The 15,771-nt window shown below is 42.1% G+C and overlaps 2 protein-coding genes across 5 annotated transcripts in view; both read right to left on the reverse strand.

Annotated features, from left to right (window-relative positions):
- Positions 1-15,771, reverse strand: part of ETV6 (ETS variant transcription factor 6) — a 166,111-nt gene that overhangs the window by 68,295 nt on the left and 82,045 nt on the right. The window lies entirely within an intron of this gene.
- TTC38 (tetratricopeptide repeat domain 38) overlaps positions 3,992-15,771 on the reverse strand; it is a 256,120-nt gene continuing 244,340 nt past the window's right edge. For all 3 annotated transcript variants that reach the window (XM_083503399.1, XM_083503400.1, XM_083503401.1), the window contains one exon: positions 3,992-4,005. The gene's annotated coding sequence lies outside the window, so the exon portion shown is untranslated. The remainder of the gene's footprint in view (positions 4,006-15,771) is intronic.

Genomic DNA, 15,771 nt, shown 5'->3' on the forward strand with positions numbered 1-15,771 from the left:
GTTCGTTCCTGAGCACAATTCAAAGTGTTGGTGCTGACCTTGTAAGCCCTAAACAGCTTCAGCCCAGTATACCGAAGGAGCGTCTCCACCCCCATCGTTCTGCCCGGACACTGAGGTCCAGCTCTGAGGGCCTCCTGGCGGTTCCCTCCCTGCGAAAAGTGAGGTTACAGGGAACCAGGCAGAGGGCCTTCTTGGTAGTGGCGCCCACCCTGTGAAACACCCTCCCATCAGATGTCAAGGAAATAAACAACTACAGTGGTACCTCGGGTTACAGACGCTTCAGGTTACAGACTCCGCTAACCCAGAAATAGTACCTTGGGTTAAGAACTTTGCTTCAGGATGAGAATAGAAATTGCGCAGCAGTGGCGCGGCGGCAGCAGGAGGCCCCATTAGCTAAAGTGGTGCTTCAGGTTAAGAACAGTTTCAGGTTAAGAACAGACCTCCGGAATGAATTAAGTTCTTAACCCGAGGTACCACTGTATCTGACTTTTAGAAGACATCTGAAAACAGCCCTGTTTAGGGAAGTTTTTAATGTTTGAAGTTTTATCACTTGATGATGATGATGAGAGCTGCCCAGAGTGGCTGGGGAAACCTAGTCTGATGGGTGGGATATAAAGAATAAGGTATTATTATAACCCTCTCTCCTGTAAACATATTTGGCAGCAGAAGTGGCAGCGGCCTGCGAGTCCTCACAGCGGCAGCGGGAGGTGGTGGCAGTGGTGGCGGCGGCCTGCGAGGACTTGCAGTGGCCACGACACAATCAGTGGGGCTTGCAAGGCCTTAGCCAGGCAGCGAGAAATGGCAGTGACCTGCAAGTCCTCTTGGTGGTGGAAGAAGTTGCAGCAGCCTGTCTCAGCGAGGCCTTGCAGGCCGCCTCCACCTCTGCTGCCGCTACCGCAAGGCCTTGCAGGCCACCACTACTGCAGGCGCCATGACAGGGCCTCGCAGGCTGCTGATTATTGTGCCACTTATGGCTGCCACTGCTTCTGCCCCCCGGCCGTTGTTGATTCTGCCACCACAAGGCTGCTGCCGCTTCTGCCGCCTGCAGTCTGGCAGTCCCTGATTATTTATATTCACTATAACTCAACACCGTACTTTGGATTGTCCTGAATACCACCATTTGACAGCCAATCCCAAAACCAAAAATCCTGTTTGGATGCATTTTGGCTTGCCTGCTAACGAAAGTGACCATGAGGTGATTGGTAATATCATCATTTATCAGTTTTAGACCCTTAAGTATTAGCAGTTTCCAAGACACTATCCTGTTCGCCTCTGTGTAGTTCCTATCCATATATGACAATGTTTAGCTGATATTGAAAACCAGATATCGCCCAGCCCTAGGAGGTACACATAGAGGATGAGCGCAAAGTCTGGTCAGTTTATATAGGGAGAGGTGATCCATGAGATGCTGCAATACTGAACCATTTAAGGCTTTATAAGTCAAAATTGGGCTCGGAAGGTAATTGTCAGCCAGTGCAGCCAGACCAGGATTGGTGTAACATGCACAAACTGTATTGTCCCAGTGAGCAACCTGGCCACTGAATTCGGCACTAATTGAAATTTCTGTCTTCAGAGCCAGCCCTATGTATAATATGGTGCATTAATCCAGCCTTGAGTTTGTTTGTTTGTTTGTTTGTTTGTTTGTTTGTTTACAATCAAGTAGTGTATAAATTTTATGAAATAAATAGCTAAAATAAATAGTAATTGCTTCCTCGAAGAATACAGGGGACTGCAGTTTAGCCCTCACAGAACTACAATTCCCAGCACCCTGAACAAACTAAGGTTCCCAGAGTTCTTTGGGGAATGCCATGTACTGTAAATTTATTGTATGGATGTAACAACCCAGATCCTATGTACAGTGGACCCTCTGGATATGAATGTAATTTGTTCCAGGAGTTCGTATGTACCCCGAAAAATCCGCAAGTAGAGGCATTGCTTCTGCACATGTGTGTGGCGCACAGAGTGCTTCTGTGCATGCGTGCGCAGTGAAACCCAGAAGAATACACTTCCGGGTTTTCCGGGTTCACAACCTGAAAGTTACGTTACCCGAAGGTAACATAACCTGGGGGTCCACTGTATTTAACACACCCCTCTTTAGCCATCTCTATAGCATGCTACAAGTTTCATGCCAGATACATTAAAGCAAAGAACATATTATGAAATAAATACCTATGAATAAATACTCTTAATTGAACTGCATTCTGCAATGTTGATACATTACAGACTACAGAAACTATTAATAAACCAGCATCTGAAGCCATGGTTGGCTTCTTTGAAGGCCATTAGGGACAGTTCTCGGTTCTAATATAATGGGAAGCTATGCTTAACTGTAGCATCTTGGATCATCTTCCTACTTGTGCGACAGGAAGGGCAAAGCAGGAACATGAAGCTTGTTCACATCTGTTTATGAAGCTGAGATATGATCATGTGACCATGGCTAATGTAAAAAAAAAAAAAAAAGACGGTTCACATTCGCTGGATTTACTGGAGACATGCAGCCCTAAACCAGCATGCATAATATTGCAATCTCAAAATCTTAGCATGAGCATTCTGCAAAATATATTGGACATATGGATATCTATCCTGAATTATTAGGCTTCTAGAATTTCCAGTCTACTGAAGAGAGGTGGGTTCAGAAGTTTAATCACAGATTACTGTGCTTTTTGTTTTGGTTTCTTCTTCTTCAAAGTATTTCCTGATTTTGACAGTAGCATTTTCCTACTAAACAGGGGGTTTCCTCTGTTTGCATCTTTCTTCACCTCAATGTCATGAAATAATGAAAAGCAAACTTTGTGGAAGTTCTGATACTTTAGATACAACTGGAACTCAGAATAGAATACCGAGAATGCCAACCTTCTTTTTTGTGTTTTTATATGAAAACATTTCTAGCCCCCAAACCAGCAAAAAATAAGTTGGGAGAGACAAGCAAAAGGTTAAAAGAAGCAGAAGGAAAGTAATCAGCTACCTCTCTATTCAGTTTTTCTTTGCTCATATTTTCAGAGTCTACATTTCTGAGAATTTTGAAGGTCTGGCTCACTTTTTCCATAATGGTGGGAACAATACTGGCAGGGTCCTGGCCAGCTTCCTAGCAAGGGCTGGTTCAAGAGACCGCAGCTACACCTCTCCATCAAGAGATGCAATGTCACCTGCTAGTTTCCAGATACAATTCACAGTGCTGGCTTTGACAGTTACGGATCTCCATGAACAGGATACCTGCCATAAGTAAAAGTTGTTTTTGCTGGTTAACATGCCTACTCCTCTAGGGTTACCTGTTAAGGCAATTTAGGGGGTCAACTGAGCAGATAAAATTGCTTTATACTGAGTAGGTCTTTCACAGGCCTCATGCCTAAGCTTTTTTAAACTGAGGAGTTCTAGTGGTTGAACCAAAAAAACACCATGCAATGTCCCCTCCATGCCCTTTGGAATGAGAATCGAGAAAGGAGCTGTCTTCAAACAGACAGACTTTGCATTAGTCAATAGTATGTCAACAGCTGCCTTTTCCAGGAAATGTGCAACCAGGGCACTCCCTCTACACACATTAGAGTCTTCTTTCACATTTTTGCATGACTAACTTCCTCAGAAAGGAAATTTCCCTCAAGCAAAACACCAGTTGTTCCTTTGAATACGTAGTTCATCTGGTCGTAACAAGGCAATATGTGTTAAAAGAGAGAGAGAAAAGACCCCATTTCTCATCAGGCCTTTCAGAAATACCTGCAGAAAGCTTTACTAGATGCATTTGAGGCAGACACTAATTTTCAGACATCTAGGGATAGCTTTGCACATTATAGTTTTCATAGAATCATAGAATCATAGAGTTGGAATAGACCACAAGGGCCATCGAGTCCAACCCCCTGCCAAGCAGGAAACAGTGTATTTTCAGAATACACTTTAAGTGCATTTTAAGTGTACACTTCACATATAGTGCAGAATGTGAATACAACACAAATGTATCACAAAGACAAACTTATCATATAGTTAAAATAAAAAAATTCCTTCCTGTAGCACCTTAAAGACCAACTAAGTTAGTTCTTGGTATAAGCTTTCGTGTGCATGCACACTTCTTCAGATACACTGAAACAGAAGTTGCCAGATCCTTCTATATATAGAGAAGGTGGGGAGGGGTATTACTCAGAAGGGTGGTGGGAATCGGAGATTGGCAGACTTAGTTGGTCTTTAAGGTGCTACAGGAAGGAATTTTTTTATTTTGACTATGGCAGACCAACACGGCTACCCATCTGTAACTTATCATATAGTTGTTATTGACTGCACTTCCCTGATGAGTTCACACTTGGTGGCAAATGTGGGTTTGCCTCTGGGGCATGTGAAATAACATTCAATGCTGTAACAACATTATTCAACTCTAAACCTAATTCCATAATTACAAAATTCAAATTCTAAAGACCAGATAAATTTCATTACATTTATCTGTCATACATAACTATTTTTGCATTTGAAATGTCCTGTTCTAAATTCTGTATGTGTGTGCTTATAGACTTCTCTTATGAATCAGTGATTGGTTAAAGAACAGGAAGCAGAGAGTAGCGACTTTTCTCACAATGGAAGGGTGTAAGACGTCCACACCACACCACACATCTAAAGCTTCCCTCAAAGAATCCTGGGAACAGTAGTTTACCCCTCACAGAACTGCAATTCCCAGCACCCTTAACAAACTAGAAAGTAAGGAGCTTTGCATTTACTTCCCCAAAGCCTACAGCTCACAGAACGATAACCAGTAAATATCCTTAGAACACAAGAGCAGTCTGGCTTAACACCTGTGCAGTCTGGCTCATGGGTAGGATTTTAGTGAGAAATTTCTTTTTAATTCAGTGAAATCAAATATTCCAGTATAAAACATTTATTTGGGACTGTAGGACAAGGAGAGAGAGGAGAAAGAAAGGAAGACACAAAATCTCAGGCACAGACTTTAAATGAAAGCTGATGACAGAGTCTTCTATTTCAAAGCAGGTGCAGAATCCCTTGCAGAGAAGATGGCCTGCGACAACATATATAGATTCTTCATCTGATGGTTCTAGGAAGCTAAACATATTTTTATGGGAATTTGGGACGGACTACTGCATCAATAGGAGTATAGCATCTAGATCAAGGGAAGTAATAGTGCCACTGTATTCTGCTCTGGTCATACCTCACCTGGAGTACTGTGTCCAGTTCTGGGCACCACAATTCAAGAAGGACACTGACAAACTAGAACGTGTCCAGAGGAGGGCAACCAAAATGGTCAAAGGCCTGGAAACGATGCCTTATGAGGAACGGCTAAGGGAGCTGGGCATGTTTAGCCTGGAGAAGAGGAGGTTAAGGGGTGATATGATAGCCATGTTCAAATATATAAAAGGATGTCACATAGAGGAGGGAGAAAGGTTGTTTTCTGCTGCTCCAGAGAAGCGGACACGGAGCAATGGATCCAAACTACAAGAAAGAAGATTCCACCTAAACATGAGGAAGAACTTCCTGACAGTAAGAGCTGTTTGACAGTGGAATTTGCTGCCAAGGAGTGTGGTGGAGTCTCCTACTTTGGAGGTCTTTAAGCAGAGGCTTGACAACCATATGTCAGGAGTGCTCTGATGGTGTTTCCTGCTTGGCAGGGGGTTAGACTTGATGGCCCTTGTGGTCTCTTCCAACTCTATGATTCTATGATCGTCTATGATCTTATCAAAAGTTGAGATATGAGATTGGGTATCCCTGTAACCAATCAGAAATTGGTCTATAAACAAGGTCTACCTCCTTAATGATCCTGGATTACTTTTTTTAAAGGACTAGCCATTTCTGACTAACAGCAGCAGAAAACTTTAACCTCAAAGTTTTCTGGGGAAGAAAAGGTCAGGATAGCTGTATGTTGCTGACTTAAAGTGACCTGGTCTGATTAGAGACAATCTAGGAGGCATGGTTGCTCTGTACTGTATCAGAATATAGGGCTAGTCCCAGCTCCTCACAAGTCTTTGCAATGCACAGGAGCCAGGTAGCAAACATACGTGGAAAGGGTTCTAGGGGTATACCACAGCTGTAGTCACTGGTCTTCAATTGGTTGGTCAAGATTTAACCGGTTGGAACATTTTAGATAAACATAAAAGTGTGATTCAGGTAGGTAGCTGTGTTGGTCTGATGCAGTCGAAATATACATATATATAAATTAAAAATTGTCTAGTAGCACCTTAGAGACCAACTAAGTGTGTTCTTGGTACAGTGGTACCTTGGGTTACAGTTGCTTCAGGTTACAGACGCTTCAGTTTACAGACTCCGCTAACCCAGCGGCAGTGGGAGGTCCCATTAGCTAAAGTGGGACCTCAGGTTAAGAACAGTTTCAGGTTAAGAACAGACCTCCAGAACGAATTAAGTTCTTAACCTGAGGTACCACTGTATAAGCTTTCGTGTGCATGCACACTTCTTCAGAGGGTGCTAATAGACAATTTTTAAAAATAAAATTATATATATTTCATAAAAGTACGATGACAACAAAAACCTTATACTAGCCTTGGGGACTGACAAACATAGAGATCCATCCCTCCTCCAGGGCTGACAACATTTTTATGCTGGTTGCCCAGGCTGGACTGGGCTCAATTCCTCCTCTGCCAGCCTGCTCACTTGCCTGCCTGCCTGCAGTTCCTTATCACCAATGGTCAACAGATTAGTCCATAAAAAGCAAGTCCTTTTATAGTCAAAAGGGTATATGTGAGGAGAGTGGGGTGTGGAAGTCAGGTATGTATGGCAATGACCTAGACATGTGCCTCAGGCAGAGCTGGCTCATCAGTGAGGCAGGGTGAAGCAACTGCCTCAGGTGGTGGAAGTAGTAGATGCAGCGCCCCGTTTGCCCACTGCTTCTCTTGGCAAAACGGGAAGGACTGCGCCCGGCCTCAGGGTGACGTCTGGTGTAACAAGTTTATAAATGCTGGAGTCAAACTGCTGCCCTAGGACTTTTGAGTCACATGGTGCAAAGATCCAAACCAGGAAACCAGTATTTCTTTGGTAGGGAAAAAGGGAAAGGTTTACCTTGTGCAGATTTGCTTTTATAGAGAAGGTTCTTTCACAAAAGACATTTGCTCTTGATTGAAAATGAGTCAGACAAAGAAGCCATCTTTAACTAGAACCATCAGCAGGTAATTGCTAACAAGGGAGAAAGTGAGATCACAGTCCAGGGGAGTCTGTGGGAAGGATGTGCTTGAAGCCTCAGAGTGAATCCTGTCAGGAGAGAAGCATTTTATTTTCATCCTGCGCGGGAGTGGAATGGCGCATGGGCTGAGCTCATCTGATAGCTGTTTTGAAGGGAATTGGACTGCTATGTCTTTAATTTGTCATTCCATTATGAACTCTTTCCCCATCCAATAAGCCTTCAAGTCAGGAAGCTATGTCTGCCCACACAGGAAATTCCTTTGCAGCAACTTCCCCAAAAAGGAAATTTCCCTCAGAAGTGTGGCCTTTGAGCGGAGGCTGTTTGAAGAGATTTCTTTTTTCTTTTTCTTTTTTGCAAGCTCAACCTACGCTGCTGCTGGTTCTGCAGCCAGAATTTGGGGATGAACAGGTCCTCTTTCAGGCAGGGCAAGCAGCCCCCCCCCCCGTTACCCATGATTGTTTGCCCACAAACCTCTCCCTTCCTCCACAGACAGCACTTTTTTAAAGTAAGTCCACCTCAAACTCTCTCTCTCTGGAAAAGTCTTTGCACAAGCAGTGCTGGCTGGGATTTTAGGAAAGTGAAAAAGGAGAAATAATAGCAATGACGAAGCAGGGATACGGGGAGAATATCCTACATGCTAATCCCTTGCTTTGAAATCAGGAACAAAGAACCCTTAGCACACTGACAAATTGATTGTAAAACAACTTACGGACAGGCAAATGTGTTTAGGATTGGAGCCAAATTGTTCCATTATATTTCCTAAGATCTGGCAGGACAGCATTTTGGAGTCAGCTTTCGGGGTTGTTGTTTTTTTAGTGTGTGTGTGTGTGTGTGTGCCTGTAAAGTGCAGTGTGGTTTTATTTTAAATAAACTTTCACATTGAGGAACTTTATTTAAAAAATGGGATTCTTTTGAAAGGGGAGCTAAAAGAGGGGAGCAAACCTATAAAAACTGTTCTCACAGACCTCTTGTGAATCTTGTTGAGAGCCAACACTTAATGAATAACAGAAAACATTTTATGAAGCACCTTAGCACAAGGGATATAACCAGGTGCACTGCCAGATTTACAGTAAGTTGCAATTTTCCCATTTCAGGTCAGAAAACAAGTGTCTCTCCCAGCATTCAGTAAATAATACAAAGATAAGGAAACTATTCATAATCTATAGGTTTTTAAATATATATATACAGTAACTAATTTGCAGTTTTTTGGGGTTTCATTGAAGATTGCAAAACCAGGGGTAGGAGTTATCCTGTATCTTTTGCACAATCTACCCCCGCCCCTTCAGAATTTTCATAGTTTCTATCAATTTCTTCTGCCTTCATTTGCAACATTTCATACAATACACCACAGCCATTGTTACGCATTTCATTCACATACACAAACACTTCATCCATTTGTGGAAACATGCCAGTTTTAGGACCCCTCGCGCCTACGGAAATACGATACACTGGCAGCACATGCGCTGAGAATTCTACACTCACAGCTCACAATGCACGCGCGAGAAATGCGTATCCACAATGCCACCTTGTTGCTCTGTTTAAGTGGCGGGGGAAAACACAATTATATCATGTAACAATTACATAATGAAAGGTAATTAACGAATTTTTTTGGAGTGTGGCAATTATGCAGTGAAATGTGGTATTCTGTTGATCAAAAAATCTTCTCCCCTTTCATGATCTCATTGCCTCACACTCTTGGCACATCTTTTCTTTGACTAAACCATGGTTTTCTCCTTCCAGTTCTCCAACTCCTTCCACCCACTATATCCCACTCTCACAACCATGGGGACTTCTTCTTTCTTACACAGCACTCTTGCTAATATGCACTTCATTTGTCATGTTCTCTCTCTCCTTCTAAGATGCTTCTGGACACCTTGTCCCTAATCTCGTCAACTATGGAAAACCAAAAAGTAACTCTCTTAATATTTTTGCAGGCTTTCTTTTTTCAAAATGTCCACACCATACCTGATTTTCAGCACATCATACTCATGCATTGCAGTTAATACTGGATTGATACCAGGCTTCTTTTTAGCATATACAGTGGTACCTCAGTTTAAGTACTTAATTCGTTCTGGAGGTCCGGTCTTAACCTGAAACTCTTCTTAACCTGAAGCACCACTTTAGCCAATGGGGCCTCCTGCTGCCGCCCCACCACAGCTGCACAATTTCTGTTCTCATCCTGAAGCAAAGTTCTTAACCGAAGGTACTATTTCTGGGTTAGTGGAGTCTGTAACCTGAAGCATATGTAACCTGAAGCATATGTAACCCGAGGTACCACTGTATTTGTATCCATGAAGGCTTTAAACTTGCTTTAAGTAAAATTAAAGCAGAGACCCTTAGGACTCTGAATTCTGCCTGCAATGCTGTAATCTGGGATATTCTGCACTTGCATATATACGGCTTGGATTGCCTTCTCCTCATGAAATGGAATCATAATTACTGTAGTAGAGTCAGTGAGAATAAAACGAAAAGCCTGGGCCCAAACCACAAAAAGGTCGCAGAGATGTTTTTAAAGAAGCTGGATATTAACTCCAGTGCCTTACACAGGAAAAAAGAGGGAACAAGAAGTAACGGCATGAGAGGGGAATTTTGAAAAGATGTCTCTGCCAAGTCATCAGAGGGAAGTGAAAACCAGCAAAAAGTGCAAATACTGAAAGGGGTAGTTGGCTTCGAGGAAATGAAAGAGAGAGAATAAGCTTGGTATTCTTGCAAATCAAAAAATTCATTTACCATCATCAGCAACTGCACCAAGACACATCCAACATGCATTGCCTTTCAGACTTCTCCCTATTCGCATTTTATTTCTGTTGTAGAAGAACCAATGAAGTACTAGGTAGTTGTATTACAAGTAAGGGAAATTATATCCAGAATGATCCACCAAGCCACTTAATTGTTTAGCTTTTTGTGGCTTAAAAAACAAATTCTCTTAAGGCAAACTTTATATCAAAGTTGGGGTTGAACTTTTAAAATGTATTACTGCAGCAGCTTTCATATTGTTGGATTACAATCATTTTGTGGAATGATTGGAGTTCTAGATCTTCCTTGCTTCCAGAGAGGATCAGAAGGTAGCAAGGACAGAGAAATATACAAGTGACCTTGTGATGGGGAAGTTTATGCTCTAAATGGCTTCTGGCCTTCCTTTCCTGCACCTCGTTCGCATGCAAGGCTGAAACATGCTTTACCCCTATCTGCGTGAGCAGGAAGGAGCCACCATGAGACTGGGGTTCGTATGTTGCCTCTCTTCCCTCCTTCACCAGCATTTGTTTTAATTTTAGTTTATCCTGAAACTTTGTCTAGTCATAAGTTCCAGCAATCATGATTTAAAATTCTGGTCACTCTCAAAGAAATTACCGTATTTTTCGCTCTATAACACGCACCCGAACATAACACGCACGTAGTTTTTAGAGGAGGAAAATCCGTAGGCATGCCACCTGTAGGCATTTCCTCCATAACACGCACAGACATTTCCCCTTACTTTCTAGGAGGAAAAAAGTGAGTGTTATGGTGCAAAAAATACGGTAAATTCTGTGGGGGAAGTTGCTCTCCAAGGATTAAAAGAAAGAATATATACTGCTCATATTCTCTTAACAGCATTTATAACCATGGGGAAGAATTGCCCCTTCAGCCTCCTTCCTATTTATATTATTACTATTATTATTATTATTATTATTATTATTATTATTATTAGTCGTAATAGTATATTGGTATACTGCCCTATACTCACAGGTCTCAGGGCTGTTCACAACATAATTGCCTGAACAAAATAGTCATTCAGTTTAACAGTTATTGAAAGGGAGAGGTTCCAGAATGAAACAGGTTTAACTGTGGTTAAGAAGGTGAAATACTTGGGGATTAATATGACATCTAGGAATGTGAATTTATTTAAAGACAATTATGAGAAATGTTGGACAGATGTAAAAAAAGATTTAGAAATATGGTCAAATTTGAAGCTTTCCTTGTTAGGCCGAATTGCTGTTATCAAGATGAATGTTTTGCCTAGAATGTTGTTTTTATTCCAAACATTGCAAATTGTGGATAAGATGGATTGTTTCAAGAGGTGGCAGAAAGATATATCAAAGTTTGTCTGGCAGGGCAAAAAACCCAGAATAAAATTTAAAATTTTAACTGATGCAAAGGAAAGAGGGGGAGTTGCCCTGCCAGACTTAAAACTGTACTATGAATCAGCAGCTTTCTGCTGGATGAAAGACTGGCTACTTCTTGAGAATACAGATATCTTGGACTTGGAAGGCTTTAATAATGTATTCGGGTGGCATGCATATATATGGTACGACAAGGTTAAAGCTCATAAAGCTTTTAAAAATCATATAGTTAGGAAAGCATTATACAACGTTTGGATTAGATATAAGGATTTGTTGGAAAATAAAACCCCAAGGTGGTTGTCTCCAATGGAGGCAAAAGCCGTGAAAAAGCTCAATATGGAGGCCAAATGGCCAAAATATTGGGAAATTTTGGAACAGGAGGGAGATAAACTGAAATTACAGAGTTTCGAGAAATTGAAGGTGAAAGTACGAGATTGGCTCCATTATTATCAAATAAAGGAGGTTTACAAACAGGACAGGAAAATTGGCTTCCAGGTGGAGAAATCAAAATTAGAAACAGAACTGTTAGAACCCAATACTAAAAACTTGTCAAGAATGTACAACTTGTTGTTGAAATGGAATACACAAGATGAAACAGTTAAATCAGCCATGATTAAGTGGGCACAAGACATTGGTCATAACATTATGTTTGCTGACTGGGAACAGTTGTGGACCACCGGTATAAAATTTACGGCATGTAATGCCTTAAGAGAGAATATTATGAAAATGATTTACAGGTGGTACATGACCCCAGTCAAGCTAGCAAAAATCTACCATTTGCCTGACAATAAGTGTTGGAAATGTAAAGAAACTGAAGGTACTTTTTTTCACCTTTGGTGGACGTGCCCGAAGATTAAGGCCTTCTGGGAAATGATATATAATGAAATGAAAAAGGTACTTAAATGTACTTTTCCCAAGAAACCAGAAGCCTTTCTCTTGGGCATTGTCGGCCAATTGGTGCCAAAGAAAGACAGGACTTTTTTATGTATGCTACTACAGCAGCAAGAATTCTCATCGCAAAGTATTGGAAGACACAGGATCTACCCACCTTGGAAGAGTGGCAGATGAAGGTGATCGATTACATGGGACTGGCTGAAATGACTGGCAGAATCTGAGACGGCGGAAGAAGATGGGAAGAAATTTAAAATTTACCTTAAGAAATACTGTAAAATTAATGAGTGCTAAAATGTTGAGGTTATAGAAAAAAGGGGACTACAGCTGTAAAAGATTAAGTAAAAGAAAAGAGCAAGGGAAAATTAGATAAAATCAAGGGGAGGATTTGCTGAAACAAATTTGGGAATTGGGATGCAGAAAGGGGAGGTACAGGGAAGTCGGTGAAGTAAGGTTTAAGAAAAAGGGATTTGAAATTATACATGTTTGTATATGTGTTTGTATGTTTGTGTTTATATAAATTGTGAAAAACCAATAAAAAATTAAAAAACAACAACAAAATAGTCATTCAGGGGTACACTAGCACCCTTTCAAATGTCATCTATTTGTTTTACAAATGGAAGCTTATGGAAATTGTCCTACTGAGACTCTTGTACATGGGTAGGCAAACTAAGGCCCGGGGGCCAGATCCAGCCCAATCACCTTCTACATCTGACCCGCATGTTTTTACATGAGTAGAATGTGTCCTTTTATTTAAAATGCATCTCTGGGTTATTTGTGGGGCATAGGAATTCGTTCATCCCCCCCCCCAAAAAAATATAGTCCGGCCCCCCACAAGGTCTGAGGGACAGTGGACCAGCCCCCTGGTGAAAAAGTTTGCTGACCTCTGCTCTTGTCTCAGGTGTGGGGCACCTGGGGCGCTGCAGGTGCTGTGGAACCCTTTCTCACTTCAGCCCCAGCCAGCACTGGCCAAACGTCAGGGATGACCGAAGCGTCAGTCCAGTGGCCTCTAGGCAGCCACCAGCTCCCCATCTCTCCTCTGCTGGAAGACTTCAGCAGTTCTTCTGTTCTCCAATCCTTTGTTCTGTTGTGCTTTGGAAATTCTCTTCAGGACAGAGTGGTTCTTACTTTCTAAACTTGGTAAGGAGAGGCTGGTTTAAATATCATTCCGCTGCTCTGCTGGCTGGAGCTGACGGAAATGGTCTTTAAAGCTCAGCATCAAAGCATTTGCTTCATAAGCTGGAAAGCCTCATGTCTTGTGCCAACCTCTCCCCATAATTAATTAATACTGTATTAATTGTGCATGTTCTGTGGAAATGAAGGACTAGGGTGGGAAAAGCCCTCTACACAGGTTTGGGGGAGGAGGGCGGACAAAACAAAAAAGGGTTCTCTCAAAAAGGATTGTAGAGGAAAACCTGTCAAGAAGTCCACACAAAGATAATTAAACTATGCCTTTCTTAGGACCAACCAAAAAGAAAAAAGGAGTGAGCAATTTTACCAGAACTCTACTTCAGACTGCATGTTTCCTTTAAAAAGGGTGCAGTGAGGAGAAGAAAAATATGGAGATTATGCTGGAACCTGCACTGTAATGAGCAGAAACACTCCCAGCACATCAGATTTCGAGTTACTCATTTCATCCACTTAGCAGGATAAACAACAGAGTAAACAGCTCTACAACAAGGAAAACCTGTAAAAGGAAAACCCGTGCTTCTAATCCAAAGCCATTCTCTCTTTAGAGGAACATCAGTAAATAAATCTCCCTTCATTTTCAAAATTAACACACACACAGAGTTATTTATAGCTGCCTTTACTGGAGCTACTTCCTTATCAGGAAGCATGTAGCTGGGAACTGGTGTCTGCCTTCCTTGAAAATTCTTTCCAGAGACACAGAAACCCAAAAAGGGAAATTTCCCTTCAAATACAGTGGGGGGGGTTTGTTGCTGTTGGCTTTAAGCAGAGAGGGGTTGGGAGGGGGAGTTTTATACCAGGCTGTATATAATGACCCAAAGCTCAGAGAAAACATTAAAATGTTCTTTTTAAAACTGAGACTGATCCAACTCTCTTGTTTTGAAATTAATTTGGACTTAAAATGCTTCATGTTGGCTCGATTACACCAGCGACAGGCTCCACATCAAGTTTAATTGTACACTACATTTTCAGAGTTTTAAGAGCAATTCATGAGAAATCAAATTATCAGCTTAACAGTGGGTGTTTTGGAATAATTCTTTTTTCACTCTTTACAGCATTACTTAACACACACATGTAGGTGCCACCCATCGTGGATATAATCAGCATGGCAGCAGTGGTGGAGCATATGCCCGCGCTGCCCTGCAGCCGGGGGCGGAGCAAGCAGTCCACGGGGATGGACCGAGCTGCGCAAGGCGGACATTCAGCCCCCGCCCACCCGTGATTCCCAAGCCCCTTCCCAGCTGTCAAAACAAAGGGGGAAGGGGGGAATGCTGCCAGCAAAGTGGTGCAGCTCCCCCACTTACCCCAACAGCTCCGGGGTAGGCTTGGGAGTCACGGGCACGCCAAATGTCACCCCCCTCAGTGAGGGCAACTGGGGTGGTCCACCCCCTCCTAGGCCCCTGCATGCCAGAAGGACTTCAATCCAGTAGTTAGTACAGAATGTAGAAAAGCAATTCAAATGACACCCAGTGGCAATCCGGAGCATGAAGGTTTCCTCACTGAAAAGTAGGTTCAGAAAGGCCTGTAGCATATAGAATCATAGAGTTGGAAGAGACCACAAGGGCCATTGAATCCAACTATTATTATTATTATTTATTAGATTATAAATGTTGTGACGTGGGGTTTGTGATTTCAGCTCTCTTGATATAACATGCTGGAGACAGTTCTCTAGTAACACTTCTTTATTAAAGCAAACAAGACTAAAGACTGGGGAGAGGAAAGCTACATTTATAGGGACAGGGAACTAGCTAGAAAGGATACATTTTGGAGGGAACAATATCAGGCAATCACAGTCCTGCCTTTTGGAGGGAACCAATAAGACAGAGGATCCAAATACAGCAGCTTAAATGAACCAATAGTAGCTGTACCCTCTGGAACCAAAAGGCAGTTACTTTACCCTAATGCAAATACAGACAATAATAATACAAATATAAAATCCTTTGACTCAATACACAACAATAAATCTAATAAAACTGAAACAACACAGTGCAGATTCCAGAAAAAAGCCTGAAACAGTATCCAGTTAAGGCATGGAAGCAGGCTTTTGAAATAACCTCTCAATTAGGTTTGATGGCTACCAAGAGGTCACTGCTCCAGTAAGAATTGTATGATGTACTGCAGACAGGCACTTCTTAAAAATTCCTGCTCATGAATTTAAAAATGGGTGTAGGGGAACAGTTTGGGAAGGGAGTGAACTCTCTCCTTCCCCCTCAGCTTCCAAAATGCTCAACAACTGAGGCGCGGCTTCCTATTGGTTGTAGGAGCTTCCTGCACTCAAGTGGAAGCCACATCAGACATTCAGCTTCTGAAAAACGTTCGAAAACCGGAGCATTTACTTTTGGGTTTTTGACGTTCGGGAGTTGAAATGTTCCAAAACAGAGGCGTTCAGGAGCCGAGGTTTGACTGTACATGCAACTACCACTGTGTAAGGGAAAGAGCTGGACTGCACTTGCTGATTGTGCAGGAACC

Source organism: Podarcis liolepis (genome assembly GCF_965112155.1).
Source record: "Podarcis liolepis genome assembly, chromosome: 5".
Lineage (NCBI taxonomy): Eukaryota > Metazoa > Chordata > Lepidosauria > Squamata > Lacertidae > Podarcis > Podarcis liolepis.